The 11391-nt window shown below is 50.0% G+C and overlaps 2 long non-coding RNA genes across 4 annotated transcripts; both read left to right on the top strand.

Annotated features, from left to right (window-relative positions):
* Positions 1–62: 62 nt before the first annotated feature.
* On the top strand, positions 63–3948 carry LOC108537432 (uncharacterized). Of its 3 annotated transcripts, XR_001887812.1 has the most exons (4): positions 63–165; positions 589–691; positions 1520–1583; positions 3691–3948. It is a non-coding gene; the product is annotated as an uncharacterized LOC108537432 (long non-coding RNA). The 3 variants fall into 3 exon arrangements; XR_001887811.1 differs by having other exon boundaries at positions 63–691; positions 3694–3948; XR_001887810.1 differs by having other exon boundaries at positions 63–691.
* Positions 3949–7038: 3090 nt separating this feature from the next.
* On the top strand, positions 7039–7723 carry LOC108537430 (uncharacterized). The gene is made up of 3 exons (XR_001887809.1): positions 7039–7080; positions 7330–7410; positions 7682–7723. It is a non-coding gene; the product is annotated as an uncharacterized LOC108537430 (long non-coding RNA).
* The last annotated feature ends 3668 nt before the right edge of the window (positions 7724–11391 follow it).

Raw genomic sequence — 11391 nt, 5'->3', positions numbered from 1 at the left:
CTTGTCTTCCAAGCCAATGTGCAGCCTGACTCTGGGGCAGCGCCTGAGGAAGCCCTCCCCAAGCCCCAGCCCTGGGGAAGGCTGCAGAGGCCTTTGAGCCCCCAGCGTTGGGGAGAGCTGTGCAGAATAGGACTGGAGGTGGAAGTGTTGGAGGTCAACAGCCAGGTGGAGGGGACGTGGGGAGGCCGTGGATCCGTCCTTAGGGAGCCCCATTCTGAAGGGGGAAAGGGAGACTCAGGCCCAGTCCTCAGGGCCCCCAGTCTGAGAGGAAGGAGGACACACAAGCCATATTTGCAGAGAAACACAAGCCTGAGGGAGGAGGCAGAAGCCCAGGCCTGGCCCTCTGAGGGCCCCTAGTCCGAGGAGCAGGTGGAAACCTAGACCCTGCCCTCAGGAAAACACCTCCCTTAGGAAAGGTCAGCAGGGCCCCTGTGAAGGAGCCAGAGCTGGACTGGGGCATGGGGCTCGGGGCTCAGCAACATGGGAGCTCCGGGACCGAGGTGCGGTCAGGAGAGACCCTGGGGACCAGCGGCAGTCCAAGAGGACTTTTGGAGCCAGGGCCTGACTCGGTCTCAAACAATGGGGCAGGCAGTTCGGGGTTTCAGCAGGTGGCCCAGTGCTGAGACATGAGGGAGGTGTTTCTGGTCTGCAGACTCTGAGGACACTTGCTGTGTGGCATGGTGGACGGTGGGTAAGTCCTGAGAACTTCTGGGGCCAGGCTCCATGGGTGGGAAAAGGCATAGGATTCAGTTGTCCAAAGCCCAGGTATGGGAATGGAACTGTCCTGTAGAGGGTGCCAAAGACCAGGTCTGGAACCTGCATAGCCCCCCCCACACACCCTCCCACCCCTTCCAGCTTTTTCTGCAGGGGTGAGGCAGGGAGAGGAAGGGGTCGGCCGCAGTCCTGGGGCTTCCTAGTCAGAAGCCCTCTGTAAGGCACTGACTTCCCTCTGCAGATTTTTTTTTTTTTGAGACAGATGCCTGCTCCACCCAGGCTGGAGTGCAGTGGCACGATCTTGTCTCACCGCAATCTCTACCTCGTGGGTTCAAGTGATTCTCCTGCCTCAGCCTCACAAGTATTTGGGATTACAGGTGTGCGCCACCAAGCCTAGCTAATGTGTTTTGTGTTTTTAGTAAAGACGGGGTGTCACCATGTTGGTCAGGCTGGTCTCGAACTCCTGACCTCAGGTAATTCACCCGCCTCAGCCTCCCAAAGTGCTAGGATTATAGGGTGTGAGCCACTGCCCCCGGCCTTCCTCTGCAGATTCTACGTGGGCTTGAGACTCAGTCTCTCTTCCTCAGGAAGGGAGGGGTGCACGCCTGGAAATAGAAGAGCCCTTCCTTTATTCCTTTCCCATGTGTGCTCCCAGGGCCGGGATGAGGTCATGTTCGAAGTGGATCTGGGGTCTTGAATGAGGTCAGCACTTGAGCAGAGTTGAACTGGACTGGTGTCAGGTTGGTGAGGGAGGGAATTGGGATCCATGCTGGGGTCGCAGATCAGACCCTAAGCTCATTTACAGGACTTGACCCTGGGGACTGAGAGGTGGAGAAGACACAGTCCCATCTGTCTCATGGCAGAGACAGGTAAGCAGCAGGTGGCTTAGGACACACCAGATAAGCTGGAAGGAATACAGACAGGGCTAGCCCAAGCTCAAGGGGGACAAGGGTCTTCCGGAAGAGGTGACATGGGAACTGAGTTTTCCAAAACGAGCAGGGGGAGGAAGGGCACCGTGGCATTTGAAGCTTGATGGGATTGTGAGAAAACCTGGGAGCTGTGAGTGACTTGCAGAGGGCTGCGGAAATGGGCAGGGATAGACCATGAAGGGCTTTGTCGGCCAGGCCAAGGAGTTCAGACTTTAACCCAAGGGCCTGAGGAGCCTTCAAACGGTTCTTAATAAAGAGAAGAGCAATGGGATGAACCTGAGATCCGCGAGGTCCCAGGGCATCCAGCAGGCAGAGGCACAGTTGGGCCTGCGCTCGGGAGAGGGGTCTAGCTGGAGAAAGAGAAGAGGAGATATCAGCCCCTGGGCTTCAGCACTAGAGTCGCTGGGGCTGGCCCAAGAAGCACAGGGAGTGAGGCAGGGGCCAGGGTCAGGATTCTGGGGAACAGGGATGATGAAGGAGTGGGTGGAGAAGGAGCTGGAAACCCAGACACGGGGCTGCCCAGAGACTGACAGGAGCCAGTAGGGGGCTGTTGCCCCAGAGTTGGGTGATGGGAGGGGCTGGCCAGGCAGGTGTTTGCATACAGCTGCCTGGATGAGCTGGTGGGGATAGAGGGTGGCAACAGCACTGAAGAAGCTGAGGCTGAGGAGGCAGAAAGTTCAACTGCAGAGAGAATAGAGGCAGCTAAAGGGGCCACCAAGGTGGGAGTTTGGGTCAGAGCTGTGAAGCATGTTAGTCTGCACAGAGCTTGCAGGGGGTCTCTGAGCCAGTGAAGATGGGGGTGGGGCAGAGGGAACACCTGGGGTCCTTTCTTCACAGGATGGGCTTGAGTAGAGTTAGCAGATAAAATATAAGATGCCCAGTTAAATTTGAATTTCAAAGAAACAATATTTGATACAACCTTATACCCGGTATACCTTTAGTCTAACCTCAGGCCCTCTGGATGCTTAAACTGTGACTGTCCAGGACTCTCTCTCTCTCACACACACACACACACACACACACACACACACACACGGTTTTATTTTTAGCAAATAAAAATATAGCCGGGCGCATTGGCTCACTCTTTTAATCCCAACACTTTGGGAGGCTGAGGTTGGTGGATCACCTGAAGTCAGGAGTTTGAGAACAGCCTGGCCAACATGGTGAAACCCCACCTCTATTAAAAATACAAAAATTAGCCAGGTATGGTGGCAGGCACCTGTAATCCCAGCTACGTCAGGAGGCTGAGACAGGAGAATTACTTGAACCCAGGAGGCAGAGGTTGCAGTGAGCTGAGATGGCGCCACCGCACTCCAGCCTGGGTGACAGAGTGAGACTCTGTCTCAAAATAAATAAATAAAATAAAATAAAATAAAATACTTTTTTNCCTCACTCTCTTCTTACCCTTATTTCCTCTTCTCTCCAGTTCCCTCATTTAAGCCACACCTTACACACCCGCATCACTCAAATGGCCACACACGTTAGATTGTAATTCTGATCTCACCACTTACTACATGTGTGATTTCAGGCAGGTTACTTATCCTTCCTTTACACTTGTTTCCTTATCTGTACAATGGATAAATCAACCTATATAGAGTTTTTATGAGGATCGATGTAAAATGCCCAACATGATGCCTGTCACATAGCAATCACTTCAAATAATAAGTGTTTTTTTTTTTTTAATTTTTTGTTTTTTATTTTTTTTATTTTTGAGACGGAATTTCGCTGTTGTCACTGGAGTGCTGGAGTGCAGTGGCACAATCTTGGCTTACTGCAACCTCCACCTCCCGGATTCGAGCGATTCTCTTGCCTCAGCCTCCCAAGTAGCTGGGATTACAGGCATGCGCCACTATGCCCAGCTAATTTTTATATTTTTAGTAGAGATGGGGTTTCACCATGTTGGCTAGGCTGGTCTCAAACTTCTGACTTCAGGTGATCCACCCGCCTCGGCCTCCCAAAGTGCTGGGATTACAGGCATGAGCCACTGCGCCCTGCCGAAAATACTTTTTTCATTCAAACGTTTATTAAGAATATCTTTCTGTGCCAGTAGGTCCATGTCCACCTCATGCCTGTTGTACAGCATTCCACCTGATGGAGATTATATCATGCGGAATCCTTCTATTGATGGGTGTTTAGATTGTCTCCAATTTTAAACGGACCCAACTCTTCTCTATTATGAACAGGATGGGATAAACACAATTGGCTGAAACTCAATAAAGAATGAAAATGAAAATTGAAATTTTAAAATATCAGAATGAAGAAACAAAATGACTAAAGATGCTAAAACTGCCCTCAAATGTTCCCCAAAGTGTTGATACACACAAAAAATAAACATTTTGATTAAATTATTTGTTTCAATCAATATGCCATTGGATTAACTTATCACAAAAACTGCTTTTCATCACATTGTTTTACACTTGTGGTTTTTCTGACTCTTTCGAGCCACGGAATCCTTTGCATAACTCAAGAGCCCATGGTGTAAACAAGTAAGGAAGGAGCTGCTCTGGCTCCAGGCGCAGGGGTGGGGGTAGGAGGGCAGGGTAGGTCCGTCAAGGAGCCCTGGTCTCTCTCAAATCATCTGAAGCCATGAAGGTTCTCAGAATGTCCCAAAAAGAAAAGACACTTAAGCCCCACCCAGGTAAGTGTCTTCTTCCAAACTCATTTTTCGGGTAGGAAAATAGATTCAGAGCAAGGTAACAACTTGCCCAAGATCACCTAGAACTAGAACACCCAGACCAGGGCTCTGGCTCACCCCAAGGAGACCAGGGCTCCCCTACTAGGTGGCGAGGCTGGGGAGGGGCAAGGGCACAGGTAGGACCCAGGAAGGTCTTTAATTCTCACACCCACCAATTACCAGAACTCCCCCTCACCCCCCGCCCAGGCTCTCATCCTTCTCGGAGTCATCCATGGGCTTTCAGGACAGGGCAGACGGAGACCAAGGCAGACAGGATCAGGCACAGCCACTTGTCCAAGGGCAAAGATCCCCTGAAGTCAAGAACCCAGAATTCCAACCTAGGCCTACTCCATCCTAAAAGAGCCTATATTAAGCTGCCTGAAACCAGGGATTGAGCTCAGGCTTGTCACTTTCTAGTATGAGCTGGAGCTATCAGGGAAGGCTTCCTGAAGGAAAAGGGGTCTTATTAACGGAAGCAGCCAGGGAGACAACACTGAAGAAATTTGCATGTGTGAGAAGCATTTGTGTCTTTGTATATACTTATATGTGAGCATGTGCCTGTGTGGATGGACAGGTGTGTGGGTGTGTGTGTATGTGCGCACACATGCATCTGCTTATATGTGTCTGATCTTGCACGCAGAAGCCTCTCTGTAATGAGAGACACACACACACACACACTCCCCGAGTTGCGCACACGTGAACATGCAACCATTCTGCTGGGTTAATATTTCCTTGCCTGCGTCAGCACGGTCCCAGTAAGTGGGCAGCTCGATGCAGGAACGTGCCCTATCTGATCTGGTCAGTGGCTGTGGGTCCGGAACGGGGGGGATTAGGGTGGGCAGGGAGCCCATCTCAGTTTCCCTGAGGCAAGCTGCACTCTCTCCACTCTCCTGCTCAGCCAGAGAAAGGAAGCAGCCCCAGTGTAGTGTGACTGCCCAGTCTCCCCACTCACGCTGGGGACTCCCTGATGGGACAGCCTCCTTGCTTGCCTCCACATGGGCCAAGGCCAGCCGTTCCCTGAAAGACCCTCCCCACTCCCTCATCTCTGCCCAAATCCTGAGGCCTCTCTGCATAGTTGTCACCTTAAGGACAAACAGGAAGCAAAGACCCTAGGAAATGCTCACAGCGAGCCCCTCCCTTCAGCAGGAAAGCAGCTTTGCAATGTCCAGGTGAGCCAATGGGAAGATGGGATTCAATTGGCAGCTTTCCAGGAGCACAGTGATTGCACCAAGGGCCTGTGCAGAGATCTGTGTGGTCAGGGTCTGGGATACCAGCACCCATAGGCATTAAGCTCAGCCAGGAAGGCTTGGTGGGACATGTGGACCCCAGGGAGAGTGGCACCTCCCTAGTTGCTGGGCCTCTCCCTGGGTTGATGGAGAACCCTCCCACGCCTGCACTGGTCCCTGGGGTGCAGGCTGGGCCAGGCTGGGCTGGGTGAGCAGATACTGGCTCTTCTGCTTTTGGGACAGCCCAAGGGCTAGCGTGAGTCAAACCCAGGTGTCCTGGCTCCTAGCCCAGCTAGAGGATGCCCCAGTGCTTCCCTGAATGGGAGAGAGAAGGCTGGAGCATGGATGGAGGGAGACGCTCACTGCTGAGGCTCTTCCCACAGCATAGCCCCTCTGCCTCCACCTCCCTCAGGCTCCATCTCTGGGCGGTCTCCTCTCCACCCTAGGGGCACATTAGGACTTTCATAGGCCCTCGGCAGTTTTTTTCTAGAGACAGGGTCTCACTCTGTCACCCAGGCTGGAGTGCAGTGGTGCGAACTTGGCTCAGTGCAGCCTCAAACACTGGGCTTGGGCAGTCCTCTCACATCAGCTTCCTCTCACTGAGTAGCTGGGACTACAGGCGCACACCACGATGCCAAACTATTTTCTGTATTCTTTTTTTAGAGATGAGGTCTCACTTTGTTGCCTAGGCTATTCTCAAACTCCTGGGCTCAAGCCATCCTTTCACCTTGGCTTCCTAGAGTGCTGGGATTACAGATGTGAGCCACCGCGCCCAGCCTGGCATCTGTGTGGGTGTGTATGTGTGTGGTAAAAAATACAGCATAAACTTAGTGATCTGAACTATTTTTTTTGGCGGGGGGTCTTAACTTTTTTTGTTTTGTTTTGGTTTTTTTTTTTGAGTCTTTTCGATCTCGGCTCACTACAACCTCTACCTTCCAGGTTCAGGCGATTCTCCTGCCTCAGCTTCCCGAGTAGCTGGGACTACAGGCGTGCCCCACTACGCCCGGCTCATTTTTGTATTTTTAGTGGAGACAGGGCTTCACCATGTTGGTCAGGCTGGTCTCAAACTCCTGACCTCGTGATCCGCCTGCCTCGGCCTCCCAGAGTGCTGGGATTACAGGCATGAGCCACCTTACCTGGCCCAATCTTAACTAATTCTTAGCGTAGAGTTCAATAGCGGAAAGTATATTCACATTGTTGTACAATGTCCAGAACTTTGTCATCTTGCAAAACAAACTCTATACCCATTAAACAACTCCTCAATTCCCTTTCCCCTACTACTGGCAACCACCATTCTACTTTCTGTCTCTATGAGTTTGACTACTCTAGATACTTTATATGAGTGAAACCATACACTGTGTGTCTATCTGTGCCTGGCTTAGTTCACTTAGCATAATGTTCTCCAAGCTCCCTCCATGTAATGTGTCAGAATTTCCTTCCTTTTTTTTTTTTTTAGATGGAGCTTTGCTCTTGTCACCCAGGCTGGAGTGTAATGGCATAATCTTGGCTCACTGAAACCTCTGCCTCCTGGATTCAGGTGATTCTCCTGCCTCAGTCTCCCAAGTAGCTGCGATTACAGGTGCCCGCCCCATGCCCAGCTAATTTCCTTCTTTTTAAGGCTGAACAATATTCCATTGTATGAATGTACCACATTTTGTTTATCCATTCAGCTATCCTTGCACTTGAGTTGCTCCCTCTTTTGGCTATTGTGAACAGTGCTGATATGAATATGGCTGTACAGTTATCTTTCTGAGATCCCGTTTTCAATTGTTTTTTTTAATTTTAGGTTTGGAGGCACACATGAAGGTCTGATATATAGTAAACACACGTCATGGGGGTTTGTTGTACAGATTATTACATCACCCAGGTATTAAGCCCAGTACCCAATAGTTATCTTTTCTGCTCCTCTCCCTCCTCTCACCCTCAAGAAGACCCCAATGTCTGTAGTTTCCTACTTTGTGTTCACAAGTTCTTATCATTTAGCTCTCAATGCTTTCCATTCTTTTGGATATATGTGCCCTTGGCATTTTTGCCCTTTTGGGCCCCTTCTTCCAGCAAATAATAATAATAGTAATAATTAATTATATTTTACAACTATTGGTATAAAGACAAATATATTAATTTTTTTTGTTTTTTAGACAGGATTTCACTCCCGTCACCCAGACTGGAGTACAATGGCACGATCTCAGCTTACTGCAACCTCCGCTTCCTGGGCTCAAGCAATTCTCCTACCTCAGCCTCACAAGTAGCTGGGATTACAGGCACCCGCCACCACATCTGGCTAATTTTCATATTTTTTGTAAAGATGGAGTTTCTCCATGTTGCCCAGGCTAGTCTCAAACTCCTGAGCTCAAGCAATCCACCCGCCTTGGCCTCCCAAATAACTGGAATTACAGGTGTGAGCCACCATGCCGGCCCTGATATATTAATATTAAAACATTTTCTTCGGCCTACAAGTTCTTCTTTTTCTTATTTTGATGCAAACTAAACATTTTGTGGGCCCTTAGATTCAACATTCTCATGGGTCTTGTGCCTCCTGTGCATCATGGAGAAGGCGGCCCTGCATGTCTCTCACATCCTCTTCCCCCACACAAATGCTGCCACCTCCCCAGCCTCTATCTCCAGCTCAGAGCTCAAGAACAAGTGATCCAGCCTCCTCTCTTGTTATCTTGTATGTGTAACAAGCACATTTACCTTTACCTGCCCCAACCCAGCCTCACTTCCCCACAATCTGCCCCCTTCCCAAGGGCCTGGCCCAAGGAATGCTCCACCCCACCACATCTCTGAAGCTTTCCCTCCAGGAGTCACTCACCTATTCCCTCTCTCGTGGCCCCTTCAGTCAGCCCCAAATCTATCCCATCTCCAAAAGCCTCTTCACGGGTCTCCCCTTTGAGGTAGGAAGCAGGACTGGACTCCAGAGGTGGTGCTCGGACACCGGACCAGATTGAGGACTAGCTAAAACAGGGCTGGAGGCAACTTTCCAATCAGACATGGCCCCCAATGTGTCATGTCAATTTATCATTGCCATGCCAACACCTGAGAGTTATCACCCCTTTCCATGGCAATGACCCAATGGCCCCAAAGTTACCACCCCTTCCCTAGAAATTTCTGCATAATTCGCCCCTTAGTCTGCATACAATTAAAAGTGGGTATAAATATAACTGCAAAACTGCCCCGGGCTGCTGCTCTCTGCCTATGTATAGCCCTGCTGTGCAGAAGCAGTCCTGGAGCTCTAACACTGCCGCTTCAGTAAAGCTGTTTTCTTCTACTTCTCTCTGCACTGCCCTTGAGAGGCAAAGCCGAGAACCCTCACAGGCCAAGCCCCACTTTGGGGCTCACCTCCCCTGCATCACCCTCACCCATTCTCCATTTTACAGCAATTTTTTTTTTCCTTTTTGAGACAGAGTCTTGCTCTGTTGCCCAGGCTGGAGTGCAATGGAGCAATCTCGGCTCACCGCAACCTCCGCCTCGCGGGTTCAAGAGATTCTTGTGCCTCAGCCTTCCAAGTAGCTGGAATTACAGGCACCCACCACCAGGCCTGGCTAATTTTTGTATTTTTAGTAGAGATGGGGTTTCACCGTGTTGGTCAGGCTGGTCTCAAACTGCCTGTTTTATTTTCTTTTTTTTTTCTTTTTTTCTTTTTTTTCTTTTTTTTTTTTTTTTGAGACGGAGTCTTGCTCTGTCGCCCAGGCTGGAGTGCAGTGGCCGGATCTCAGCTCACTGCAAGCTCCGCCTCCCGGGTTCACGCCATTCTCCTGCCTCAGCCTCCCGAGTAGCTGGGACTACAGGCGCCTGCCACCACACCCGGCTAGTTTTTTGTATTTTTTAGTCGAGACGGGGTTTCACCATGTTAGCCAGGATGGTCTCGATCTCTTGACCTCATGATCCGCCCGTCTTGGCCTCCCAAAGTGCTGGGATTACAGGCTTCAGCCACCGCGCCCAGCCTTATTTTCTTTTATTTTTATTTTTCTGAAATATGTTAAATTCCAGCTACTCTGTCATTTCATTCCTACATTCTTCAGTGTTCCCTCTAAAATAGGAACATTTTCTTAAATAATCAGTATCATACCTGACAAAATATACAATTCCATAGAATGATCAAATACTTGCAATTGTTTCAAAATGTCTTTTTGCATTGATTTGTTGGTTGTTTGCGTCAGAATCCAAACAAAGTCATACGTTACATTGGGTTAAATGTTCTCTTAAACAAGAGGAATTCTCCTTTCTCCATCATTATTTTTGCATGTCATTGACTTGTTGAATAAATGTGGTCCTATAAAAGTCCCACATTCTAGATTTGTCTGTGTTTTTTCTTTGTAGTATCATTTAGCTTTTCACCCCTGTATTTCTTTGAGTAAGTGGCTGGGCACAGTGACCCACGCCTGTACTTCCAGCACTTTGGGAGACCAAGGCAGGTAGATCGTTAGAGCCCAGGAGTTCAGTGCCAGCCTGGGCAACATGGAGAATCTCAATCTCTACAAAAAATAAAAAAATTGCCAGGCACGTTGACTCATGCCTGTAATCCCAGCACTTTGGAAGGCCGAGGCGGGTGGATCATGAGGTCAGGAGGTCGAGACCATCCTGGTTAACACGGTGAAACCTCATCTCTACTAAAAATACAAAAAATTAGCCGGACATGGTGGTGGGCGCCTGTAGTCCCAGCTACTCTGGAGGCTGAGGCAGGAGAATGGCGTGAACCCAGGAGGCGGAGCTTGCAGTGAGCCGAGATCGTGCCACTGCACTCCAGCTTGGGCTACAGAGTAAGATTCCTTCTCAAAAAAAAAAAAAAAAATTAGCAGGGCATGGTAGCATGCACCTGTAGTCCCAGCTACTCAGGAACCTGAGGCAGTAGGATCACTTGAACCTGGGAAGGCAAGGCTGCAGTGAGCCATGTTTGTGCCATTGAGCAATTCCCTGTCTCAAAAAAAGAAAACAAAAGAGAGAAAGAAATAAAGGAAAATACATGAGAAGTCAGCTCTGGGCTGGGTGCAGTGGCTCACACCTGCAATCCCAGCACTTTGGGAAACCAAGGCAGGCGGATCGTCTGAGGTCAGGAGTTTGAGACCAGCCTGGCCAACATAATGAAACCTCGTCTCTACTAAAAATACAAAAATTAACCGGGCATGGTGGCGCACACCTTTGTAGTCCTAGCCACTGGGGAAGCTGAGGCAGGAGAATCACTTGAACCCAGGAGACAGAGATTGCAGTGAGCGAAGATTGCACCACTGCACTCCAGCCTGGGCAACAGAGCAAGACTCCATCTCAAAAACAAAAAAAAGTGGCCAGGTGTGGTGGCTCACTCCTGTAATCACCTGAGGTCAGGAGTTTGAGACCAACCTGGCCAACATCGTGAAACCCCATCTCTACTAAAATATACAAAAATTAGCTGGGCTCGGCCGGGCGCGGTGGCTCAAGCCTGTAATCCCAGCACTTTGGGAGGCCGAGACGGGCGGATCACAAGGTCAGGAGATCGAGACCATCCTGGCTAACCCGGTGAAACCCCGTCTCTAATAAAAAATATAAAAAACTAGCCGGGCGAGGTGGCGGGCGCTTGTAGTCCCAGCTACTCGGGAGGCTGAGGCAGGAGAATGGCGTAAACCCGGGAGGCGGAGCTTGCAGTGAGCTGAGATCCGGCCACTGCACTCCAGCCTGGGCGACAGAGCGAGACTCCGTCTCAAAAAAAAAAAAAAAAATTAGCTGGGCTCAGTGATGCAAGCCTGTAGCCCCAGCTACTTAGGAGGCTAAGTCACGAGAATTGCTTGAACCTGGGAGGTAGAAGTTGTAGTGAGCCAAGCTTGTGCCACTGCACTCCAGCCTGGGTGGCAGAGCAAGACTCAGTCTCAGAAAA

This window comes from Rhinopithecus bieti, unplaced genomic scaffold (assembly GCF_001698545.2).
Source record: "Rhinopithecus bieti isolate Rb0 unplaced genomic scaffold, ASM169854v2 scaffold_13400, whole genome shotgun sequence".
NCBI lineage: Eukaryota > Metazoa > Chordata > Mammalia > Primates > Cercopithecidae > Rhinopithecus > Rhinopithecus bieti.
Note: the sequence above shows the minus strand (reverse complement) of the source record. Positions and strands in the feature narration are given on the sequence as shown.